Genomic DNA, 12,113 nt, shown 5'->3' on the forward strand with positions numbered 1-12,113 from the left:
CCCAAAGTTTGACTTTCACTGTAAATCATGGGAAATTGTGAAGTTCTCTTTGACTATGAAGTCTAAATCTGAATTGATTTTAGTTGTTGAAAATGAATTTTGGCTTTTTTGTTTAATTTTATGCAGTTGATATTCTGTGTTTTGTATTATTTTATATAGGCATGCATGCATTTTAAGAGAAAAAAATTAGATTTTTAAGTTTCTCTTTTTGTCATAATTAAATCCTTCAACTTAAGAGTTCGAAGATGAATTAATGTCAGTATAAAGGGTGAAAATGTAGTAAGGCACACGCACTTACTTAAATTATATTATGCTAGAATGGATGTGGTTGAAATTATCCATTACAAAGTAAAACAAAGCAGATTATGCTGTGTATGGTGCCTCCCACTTGGAGGGTTAGGGAACTATTCCAGGGAAGATATACTGGTAGCATGGACAAGGCTGGTGGCAGTGGGAACATCAAAGGAATTGATGAGAGATGTTTAAGAAGGTAAAAAACCAACATTTATAGTCTCTTTTTTTTCTGCACCTAATATAATTCATTTCACTTAGATTGTAAAATTTTATGGCTTTAAACATTCCATTCCATCCCATTAAAAAGAACTTTCTTTCATGTAGGTCTTCCTCAGGATAAATGTTGTGCTCTTTTTCTATGTATTTGAATACTTGTAAAATACCTTAGGGAAAAAGTCTTAATGTAAATATCTTTAGACTTAAACTTGCACAAAATTATTTTCATTGGCATATGCAGTGTTTAAAAAAATGGAATTAGTTGGCAAACTTTAAATGTAGGGAGTTTCTTCACTTAAAAATACAGATTTTTAGCTCTTGAAAATGTGTGATCTCTGACCAGATGGGCTCTCTCAGCATGAGGTCACCAGTTGGGGCTGCCTAACTGCCTGGAGGCCATGTGCTCTCTCTCTTCCTGCCCTTACGTGGTGAGTTTCACTCATTTTCAGGACCTTTCTACTCCTCCTAGATGCTCTTAAGCTTGCAACTTCTGCCCAAAAGTTAAAAAAAAAAAAAAAACACAGAACAAAACAAAACAAAACAAACAAACAAAAACCCCTCTTTAAGTTATAGGTAGTTTTGAGAATACTGCTTACCAGTTTGAGTCAAGAGTGATCAAATAGAGCTTTATATTGCTGAAGTTTGTTCTATGTGAGGCTGTAAAATGTTGACTTGGTGTCTCTGGGCCACGTGAAGTTGGGAAGCCCAGGTGCATTATAGAGGAGCAGAGGAGGAGAAGGAAAGAAGTTGTCATCAGAGTATATACAAGCTTTTGCAGGAATGGGGAGCTCAGAACTGACCTTGAATGGTTGCAGAGTGGTGTTTTAATAACATCTTGAAGATTGACATTATAAGAGGAAGAGACTTGGCAGAAATTATTAGAAGTTTTGGGTCCATGAAAAAGTGAGACTGATAAAGGGAAATTTATGTAACTGGGGGTGTGTCCATGTTGGGAATTTTTATAATTGGAGCTAAAGCTGTTTTACCTTTATTTGAAGGTAGACTGAGGGCCCAGAAAGAAGGAAAGGTAGCAGGAGAGAAATCAGTCTTATTTGTATTCCTGAGATAGAAAGGATTCTCCCTCCCTCCCTTCCACCTTTGTTTCTTTCCTTCCTTCCCTCTTCCTCCCTCCATCCTGCCCTCCTTCCCTCCCTTGTTCCCTCTCCTTTTCCTTCCTTCAGTTTATTGAGCACACGAGTACCTGTACAGAACTTACTATCATCCAAGTATGTGTTTACTACTGTGATAGCTGTTCAGAGTGCAGTAGGAGGATCTGTGATGTGAAAAAAAGGAGATTTGAAGTCAGAGAAATCTGGGTGACATTTAGATTTTCCATCTTCCTAGCTATGTAAACTTTAATGAGTTATCTCTAAATCCTACTTTTTAAAATCTATTCATTTGGAGCATCAGTATTTATTGAGCACTTACTAAGTACATCGTGTATTATTTCAGTTGATCTTTACAAGAGCACTGTGAAAAGGAAATATTATCCTCCTTTTACTGATGAACAAATGGAGGCAGGGTAAGTTCTGCCTCTTTCCAAGTTTCTGTCTCTTTTCCAAGGCCACACAGCTGTTTTATTATTATTAAAGTATGGTAAGACCAGTAAATCAGAATATGATTGCCGTTGAAAAGCTAGTTTGTTACACTTGCAGATCCCAAGAGAAGAGGCATACCACACCCCACCAGGGCTGGGTGGGGATGAGGTGGTGGGTGCATATGAGGAAGCTCTGGATTCAGTCAAAAAACAGAGGGAGAGGAAGAAACTATAGGCAAGAGCTTTTATTGTGATTTCCATGGAAAAACAGGGGAGGCAGGGAAGCAGGTTTAGGATTGGCTAGTTTGAGTGATTCTAGTGGGTTTTTGGTTTGTGTGCTTTCCAAGTTGTCTTGGTACCTGGCCCTGGGTGTTTAGGGTAGGCAGATAGTGGCCTGGAGTATGAGACCCCAGTAAAGGAAGTGCTTAAGGGTACAGACTCTGGGTGGTTGGATAGCATTTGAAAAGCATGCTATTGTCTATTGTCTCTAGGAATTGGCCAACCTTGGGAGGAACAGTCTCTGGTCAGCAAGGCCCCAGATGTCAAAGCCTCAGAATGTAAAAAATAAAAGTTATGGTCAGTACGACAGCTTGGGAATAAGTGGTGAAGCTGGGAGTTGGATACTGGGTTTCTTAACTCAAGCCTAAGTCAAAACTTTGAGTGCTGCTCTGGATTCACTTTATCAAAATTCAATGAAGTGGATGGTGACTCCTGGCAGTGGGGTCTGCCTCCCAGTGAGGGCACATGGTGTGGTGTTTCTTGTTCTCCTCTGCATGGCTGCAGCTTGGGCCTTGCCTGACGCAGCCTGACCATGGCTTCAACTTTTGAAGAGCTATGGGAAGATCTAGAAGGTGTGAAGGTGCTACTAGAAAAGGCCAGTAGAAAGAGTACGTGATGCCTTTACAGCGGAAAAATCCAAGATTGAGACAGAAATCAAGGACCAGATGTGGCAGAAATCAGAAAGAAAAGCAGAACTCTTTGACAATGAAAAGTCAGCTGCTGTGGTGGCTCCCATTACAATTACAATTACAATGAAAATCAGTAATTACTGATGAGATCAGTCAGATAAGTTTGTGAAAATCTAGTTACTTTATTTGGAGTTCGTCAAGTCCCCACTGAGAACATGCAGGTGCATTTCACAAAGAGGTCATTTGATCCTTTGGTAAAGAATCTAAATGGGAACAGTTACTCCATGACTGTGATCAACCTCTTGACACCCATCTCTGTGGAAAGCAGTTCAAAAAAAGTCAAAACTGATGCAATTCTTATGTAGAAAAAAGGCAGAAAACATGTGGTGGGATACCTGATTCAGTCTGAGAAAGATGCAAAGAGAAGGAAAAGCCCTCCCATTACACTGAAACGGATGCTAGTGAGGGATTGATGAATGTTCTAAAGACAATTTATGAAGATGGAGATGATCATATGAAGCAAACCATTAGTACAGTTTGGGTGGAATCAAGAGAGAAGCAAGCCCAGGAGACAGAACTTTGAGAGTTTAAGGTCATTTTGGGAAGAGTAAGGGGGAAATATTGACGTTTCCAATAAGGAAATGTTGGTGAGCTGCAGAGAAATTTGACAAGTAACAACTTACACAGTTGTCTTTTAAGTGAAGGCAATGATTTCTCCCATTTCCTCCTGGAGGATTTATTTAAATAAAATATACTTCTTAAACACTTCTGGCAAAGACAGTTTCGTATTAATCCAGGTATTTTGTTCAAGAAAGGATAATATTGCATTCTTGTGTGAAATGTAAGAAAGCAAATTTTGCCTAATGATAATACTACATTGTGGGTATTTTTGTTTAGCTAAGAGGTAGACAACAAAAGTTACTGTTTGCCTGTAAGTTCTTGGCATCAGCTCCTGCCAACATAAGAATACATGAGAATAAAACCTGAATGTTTACATAAAATGCAAATCTGAAAAAAAATTCACTGAAGTGGAGGGGACTTTCTTGCCCTAACAGCTTCTTCCTGAGGTCACTTCAGGCCAGTGTGGAAAGGGAGGGTGAGCAGAGAAGCCGGTGCCCTGTTGTGCCATTGTTCCAGGTCAGCCCTCCCTCTTCCCTTTGTCACAGCCCCTGCACAGTGCAAGTTTATTGTCAGAATATCTGCCTCTTGGCCAGATGTGGAAAGGTAAGCAGGATGCAGGGATTAAGAAATGGGACCTCACTCACAACTGTACCATTGGGACAGAACTGCTAGTGCTTTTCTGAATTCAGGCAAGATCACCCCAGCATTGGCTTGTAGACAAAAATAACTGCAGGAGAACCTGTTTCTCATTAGCTCAACAAATTAATTGCCTCTTTACACATGTCGTTCTGCATTGTTTACCAATATATGACATTCCTGAAATTTCACTAGCTCTCTTTAAATAGCACACTTTTATTTTCAGGCACTGTTAAATAACCTCAGTGAAAATCAATTTTTGCTGATGAAAATAGAGTCTATTATTTATTTGCTGCAACTCGACTTGCTCTATGTGAGAATAGCTTAAATATACATTTAGTTGAAGGGGACTTCGTTGGCAATACGAACCCTAATAAATAGTTTTTTTTTTCTAGTTTTAATTCATAAAGTAGTAAGTTTATAACATCTTATGAGTGTAAAATAAGTATAAGTTGTTTTTAAAAATACAAACCACTTGATTTCTCTGAAGACATCTTTCACTACAAAATTTGGAATCTTTAGAATGAAAGTTGCAGGAAAACGAATATATTTCCCCTTAAGATGGTGAAAAGTGGCTTTTAATGGAAATAGCAGGGTTTCTCTAAATGAACCTCGACCAGAAGATGGAGAAAAATATTCTAAAGTGACAATGACTAACTACAAATATCAGAGTCAATACAACACACTCTTAAAATGAAATGAGGTTCTCAGGGCAGCAGAAACATTTGAAAGATAGAACCAAGGAGTGACAACCACTGTGGTGTAAGTTATTATTTATTCTTTGAAGTTTAAATATCTGGTTTCAGTCAAGAGTCACTGTTGTTTAGAACAGATTCTATTTTGCTAAGATCACTCCCTTAGTGTATAACCAAAGAAAGGCCAGAAGGAAATTTACTTTTGTGCAATATTCTTTTTAAAAAACTGTGTTATTATTTTTTTGTGCAATATTATGATGCAGGAGCTACTTTAAAAGGGTTGTAGTGAGCATCCTGTCTTATAGATAATTCATTAGGTGGGTGGTAGGATTTGTAAACTGAAAAAAAATCTCTTGCTGCACGAAAGTGACTGTTCCCTATAAATACATTTGAATGATTATTTGCTCCAAGAATATACTTGACGTGCAGCTGAATTTTGTGTTGAGAAATTGCCCTCTTTGGAAAGACTACAACTAAGTCCAGTCCTATATCCACAGACTGCCTCAAATATTTGCTTCAATTTTAAGCCCAAATTGAATCCCATATAAGATTTGGGTTGTTGGGTTGAATTTGGCTAGTGTCTTCTTCACTAAGTATGGGTTTGCTGGTGGCTTAGTTTCTGTAGAACATGGATGGACTTCCATCTGGAAATATTAGCCTTGGGTACTGGATCAGGCAGACTGAGAGGAAAGAGGGAAAATGGGAGCCATTCAGACAGACAGAAGTAGTGCAAGGGGGAGCTTGCTTCTCATTACTCATTGCCTAAGTCCCAGGATCACGCTATTCTATTGTTTTCTGTTTTAGACCACGATGGTCTTTAGAAATTTAAGACATGTGTAGTAATTCTTTGTAGTCTCTCAGAAACATCCAACTAAAAGGTTTTAATCAACCTCCAGAAGTTTTAGAAATGTTCTTGTGTAGTTTTTACATTATGTGAGTCAGTAAACAGGGCATCTCAGTTTGGAGCATTTCTGTTGATTATGAGGGGCCCCCAAACCAGTCCCAGTGTTTTATCATTTGAATGGCTTTGATTATGTAAGGGCAATTCATATTTATGCTTTCGGTAATAAAATCATGTATTAGAAATCCTTCCAATGCTAACTGACCTTCAGAGGTACTGAAGTGTCCTTGTTCATTGCAATTAGTTACACATCTGTGATGCATTCCTTCAGCTTTGTAACAGAGAATGACTGAGATGTTGCCTAGGGGCAGCACTGACCACCTAGGCAGTGAGAGAAAGAATATAAATGCTGTGGATCTGTAGGTGAATGTTGAACATTATGGGGGGACTGGCAGGGACCACAGCAGCAGTGGCCACTCTCCCTCCATAACCATAGCTCACTTCCACCCTTACACCTTCCTGACAAGTCCTGGCAACAAGAACATAATGTGGGGGGTTTTGTGGATTGGGAATCTCGCCCAGGGAAAGCTCACCTATTTTTCTTGTCGTGGCAAAGTTGGAAGATGGAGAGGTGACCTTGACTTCCCTTCTTTTCATGGCTTTCTGTTTTGTTATTCTCTCCAAATTTCCTCTCCTGGGACATTAAATCCTACCATTTGGTGCCCACCAATTCTTTGATGCTGTTTGACATACAGAAACCTCCTCTGCGGGACGTGTCTGATCTCACCCTGACTGGTGAAACTGTCCTTTTACCCCTTTAAATCCTGCTTTTACAAGGCCAGTTAAGTATATTTTAGGTGTATGATGCAATAAACACAGAATTTGTTAATACCTCTACCTTGTTAGATCTTTCAAGTTATTTGAAATAGTGCAAATAATAGGGTTTTAAAAATTGGGAGGCTAGTGATGCAATAAATCCAAATTGCATTTCCTTGTGCTTCATCAGCACAAGGATGTGTGTGGCCAGTGATATTTTTGACTACCTTATATGTAGTTATTTGAGGTACAGTCATTTGAGGTGAATATTGTCCTTACTATAAACATCTGCATTCTCTCTGAGTGCATGAGAAGGCATCTAATTTCTAGACAGAATGCTTTTTCAGCTTTTATTGAACCTTTTCTTACAGCTAACCTATTGTTTTAAAACAAAGAGAAGGCTAGCAGGACTATTTGGAAAGACATTTTCACAAACATTTCTCTTGGGAGTGTAAATTGGTACAAAATTTAGGGAAGGTCATTCAGTGGTGTATTTTAAAAGCCTTCAAAAACTCATACACTTTGAACTCAGTAATTTCACTGTTTTGAATTCACTCTAAAGAGAAAAAAAATCACAAATATGCAGAAAGATTTATATTCCAGGGTTGTTCATGTCAGAGTTAATAATAGTGAAACATTATATACCTTCTATGTGTCCAACAATTGAGAAAGATTAAATAAACTGTGACATGTATATATGATGAAATACATTTATGCATATAAAGTCCTATTTATATATAAACACTCAAAAGAATAACCAACTCGTTACAATAGTTATTTCTTGGTAGTATGTGGGAAAATTTTATTTCCTTTTTTATGTTTATTTACTTAACAGCTTTTTCTGCCCTGAGTATTTGTTGGTTTTTAAGTGAGGAAAATAGTCTAAAAAATTTAAAAAGAAAATGTCTTTGTTCTAATTGTTCTTAACCAGAATCACTAACTACATTACTAACTTGAATTTTTTAGAGATTGATTGTTCATCTTCTTGAGTATCTAAGAATTTTATTATTTTTTTCTTCTTTCATTCCTGAAGCTCAGCTTCTATTTATTTCACTATTTATTAACTCTGTGATTCAAAGTGAATGAAGAGGGACAAGAGAAAGCAGGTTCCCAGAACCATCCTCTGGGCTGGATTTGAATGTAGCCTTTATAATAAGAAGTAAGGGAAAGTCTTTTTGTTAATAGCAATTTTTTAAAATAAATTATTTCTGTAGAGGTTAAGTGTTGAGATTTTATGAGAACCAGCAGCAAAGCTTCTGACTGGCTTCTGGCTCTTTGTCTCTTCTAAAAGGAAATGTTGGAGCAAAGTAAGTGTGGGCAGAATATCAAAATGGCTTCCTGCTGGGTAAGTGTAACTACCAGAGGGCTGCTTCTTCTAGGAAAGCCTGGGGAGAAGGGCTGCTGACAGGACACAAAGGGCTTATAACTATTTTTACCTTAGCTTCCTTTTTTCTCTAACCTAGTCTCTTTCGAGTTTCTTTTAAAAGCCACATGTTTGATATGCTTGAACATTTAAAAGATTTCAGCTATAGACTCTTGATCAAGAAATGCACTTCAACAGTTAATTGCTCCATATAATGATGACGTCAGGCTTGAAAATTACTTCCATATGTTTGGTGAAAAGAATCGGGTTTTTATAAATGTATGTTCTACTTGGTTGGCATATATAATTTTCTGTTTTTATCATATTAACATAGCTAATAGCATGGGCCTTTTTATGTTTTGTTGTTGGCCCAGAACAATGAAAAATGAAATATAAGAAATTACACAGGGCACATGCATCCCAGTGTTTGCTTTTTTACCTTTTAAAATGTCTGGTTGTTAAAAACTTTTCTTGTAATGACCTTTATGTAGGCTGAAATGAGTTGATTTGTGTCTCTTTGATTAGCCCAAGAGAAGTTGTTCTTAATTGCTACAGTGCTCAAAGCTCAAAATTGTTTTTCTAAAGTTGGAGAGTTTGAAGTGACTCTTACAACTTTTCCTTCCTCATCACACTATTCAGTCATGATTGCATCCAATCTATGCGGGATGAACACATTTTGGGACATTGATAGGGAAATGAAATTATTGTAGGCAATACAAGAACTTCCACTGCTCTGTGGCTTCCTCAGAGGGGAAGGGAAGGGCTCAGGGACCCCTCCCATCCTCTGGCCCATCAAGATCCATTCAGGTACCAAATCTTAAAAGTACATTGGCCACTACATCAGATCTGTAATGAGACAAACCTCATGCACTCAAGGGCAAGCATTGACTACCTTCTGATTTAGTACATTGCTGTGATGAGTTTTAGAAAACATTTAGATTGCTTAATATTGAGTAGTCTGTGTTGAGATGGTTTTCAGGAGGCCTAGAGAAAGTGGGTAACTTCTTATGCATCCACCCAGGAACTTAAGTGTTTTCTTTTTCTAATTATGAAAGTAAGTGATAGTCATTGTAGAAAATTTGGAAAATCTATATAGGTTCTAAAAAAGAAAATTAAATTTGCCTGTAATCCCTAAACATAGAGATAAGTATGTTAGCATTGTTTTTATTCCAGTCCCTTTTCTCCTGTATATTTTTATGTTTAGCATAGTTGAGATCCTTAAGTATTATAGTTTGCTTTTCTCACAGACATTATATCATGATTATTTATTTCCCTTAGCATTAAAATTTCTTCAAAAATATGTTTTGGATTTATACTGCTTAATCATAGAACCTCAAGAATTTCCTGTTTTTGCAAATCTGGATTGTTTGCAGGTATTAATTATTATAAATAATGATGTATTGAACATCTTGCACATAAATTTTTGCTCATACACTTAACTGATTCTTTAAGACAAATTTTTTAAAAAAGTGGAATTCATGATACATCTCAGTGGCACAATTACAGAGTTTTAAATTCTTACCATCTCTAGGTACAGTATGTGTATTTCTATTTTATAGCAAATCAGATTTATTTCCTAGGAAATGATGAGACTGAAAGTGGAAAGACTGTAAAAGCTTATAACATAAGAAGTTAGACTTTGTTCTGAGCTCCTGGTTAGACATCCTGGTGCAGACTCTTGGTCGTGTCACTTTAGCTCTCTGTGCCTTAATTTCCTTCTTTTGTGGAAGGGTGTAAATAATACCACTCTCATTCTTGTTGCCTTTTTTAGACCATTTTAAAGTAGGCTGATTGACAGGAGCTTGTAAGGCACTTGGAAAATGTTAAAAGTGCCGTGGAAGAAAAAGTGATGACATTCTGGTTGTTTGTTTTGTGTTCGTGGACCAAAATCAGACGTTTGGACCTCCAGTTGTTAGAAGCTTGGCTGGGAGAGCAGGAGACAATGAGACTGGCCAAAGCAGCACTAACTGTTCAGTATAATTTCAAAGATATGCTAAGAGAAGGAAAGCTCAGCCAAGAATTTATGACTCGGTCAGAGGCAAAGTTGAGAGCTATCACCTGCTTCAAGGAGGACAGCTTTGGATGAGTTCATATATATGCATGGCACACTCCCGCAGTCTAACTTTATGACTTTTAATGACTCCGACCACCTAATCACTTGTGAAAGGATGTGCTGGAGTTTGCCTTCACTCAGCTTGACAAGGTGATGGGAGGCATATATCTTCCTTACATGAAAACACTTGTCAGTTGCATCATATTTGGTAAGACAAGCACCAATGTCACCTTGGGGGGAAAGAAAAGTAACTCAGCTGACATCCAATGCATATGAGTTTCCAATATGCTGCAACATAGCCTAATTTCAAGTGAAATATGCAAATATACCCTATTTTGTCTGTAGTTTTTATTTTCCTGATGCTTTCTCTAAGTGCCACATCTTCTGCTGATGGAAACATTGTGTAACTTCTTCTGAGCTGATGCATATTTAAATATGTAAGGCGAAGAATTTTCAGCCTTTGAGTAGAAGCAACATGGCAAACCAAATGCAAATCTCTCAGTCACCTGTTCTTGTTCAGTTTGTTTTTATTTTATTTTTGGGCTTGGGCTGCACTTATATAACCATTTTGCTTTAGTTCAAACTGCTGAGTTTTTTGGCTTTTTGTGGGTAGTAGGTCAGTCGAGTGAAGTTGGGCTTGTTAGGGGTTAGGATGAAGCTATGTGGGTAGCAGACATATGGCTGAGGGCATTGTGATAATGAAGAAAAGATCAAGGAGCTAGATCACAAATTCATGTCTCTTGACCATTACTTTCACTAAACTTGAAAGAAGAATACTAAGGCAAGTGTATTTTGTAATCCCCATGATGGGTTTGTATACTTATTTGGTTTTGATTTTCAGATGACTTTTGCCATTGGGCAGCATATCCAAAGAAGTCTAGTCTAGTTATAAAGGCATCCAAGGGACAAATATGGATTAGGTGAATGTTCCAAATCAGAACAGTGGGCTGGATGGCTTTCAGAGGAGTAGAGTCTTGTTTCCTAGGGAAAAGAAAAGGGTCTTGTTTCCTAGGGAAAAGAAAAGGTTAAATGGAAAATGGGGCTGCTGTTGAAAAGGTTTCAGCGCCAGCTTTGTCTATGACAAAGGAGAAAGACATCAAGATATTTTAGTGGGAATGCATTGTTGATTGCTAGAATAATGTCCTATTGAAAACAAAAAAAAATCCCTTGCAGACCATCAGACTTTCCCTAATAGAATGATCTTATTTTATAAGAAGATGAGTGTGGTCTCTCTTTGTGTACTGTAGAGGTCCTGATCTGCAACAGAGTTAAATTTGAGTTTTCCAGGTTATTGGTAAACACTTTAAGTTCAAGTCCCTGTAGTGCACTTTCTCTGTTTTGGCTAAGCACACACTTAATACAGTTGGTATTTTCTTATAACAAGCCAGTCAGCTGCTGCAAAAACAGGGATCAAAGGTTCCATTTTATTTCATATATAGGTCTCCTCCAGTTGCTGCTAGCCACATAGATTTGATCATTTCTGAGTGGCTAGAGTGGATGCTTTCTCCAACTGAACTGTGTAGTAGAATTCTGCCTATTTTGGAAGCAAAAATTGCTGAAGGTTTGCTCATGTGTGTAGAGCAAACAAAAGTTGTTTTCAATTTGATCTAACTTTATTTAGATTCTACTGTTTCCCGTCATGGAGGAATGAGGCCAGAGGATGTGCTGAGCCAAGTTGTTTCCCACCCAAGAAACAAAAGAGCCCATCATCAGAATCTGATTCTTCATCTGCTAAGTCTATCCACTACTAATGGAAAGTCGATGGTTACTTTATATATTTTTTGGAGGTCAAGTAATAAAGAGCCAACTGCCTGTAATTGTCTCCATGGTAGCCTAAGATAAACACATAGACAGTGACTTGATCTAGTTCCATGTACAGTGCTACACACTCAGAGAAAGGGAGTTTATGTATACTCAGATAAAAACACATCGAGTTGGAAGTCCTATTTGAAACACTGGTCTAGAAAATAGTAGTTAAAAATTACATTTGGTTTTTCAGTTTAATTCAATAAGGGGCAAAATGTCAAGTTTGTGTTTGTGGCTGTCCACAGAAATATGTTTTTCTTAAAACCACTAATCAGAACATAAGAGAGAAAGCCATACAGTTTACTATGTTAATGAAAACAGCTCTTT

At 37.5% G+C, this 12,113-nt stretch overlaps 1 pseudogene; it reads left to right on the plus strand.

The window, feature by feature from the left end:
• The first annotated feature begins 2,858 nt into the window (after positions 1 to 2,858).
• On the plus strand, positions 2,859 to 3,538 carry LOC121480992 (annotated as a pseudogene).
• The last annotated feature ends 8,575 nt before the right edge of the window (positions 3,539 to 12,113 follow it).

Source organism: Vulpes lagopus, chromosome 23 (genome assembly GCF_018345385.1).
Source record: "Vulpes lagopus strain Blue_001 chromosome 23, ASM1834538v1, whole genome shotgun sequence".
Taxonomy (NCBI): Eukaryota; Metazoa; Chordata; class Mammalia; order Carnivora; family Canidae; genus Vulpes; species Vulpes lagopus.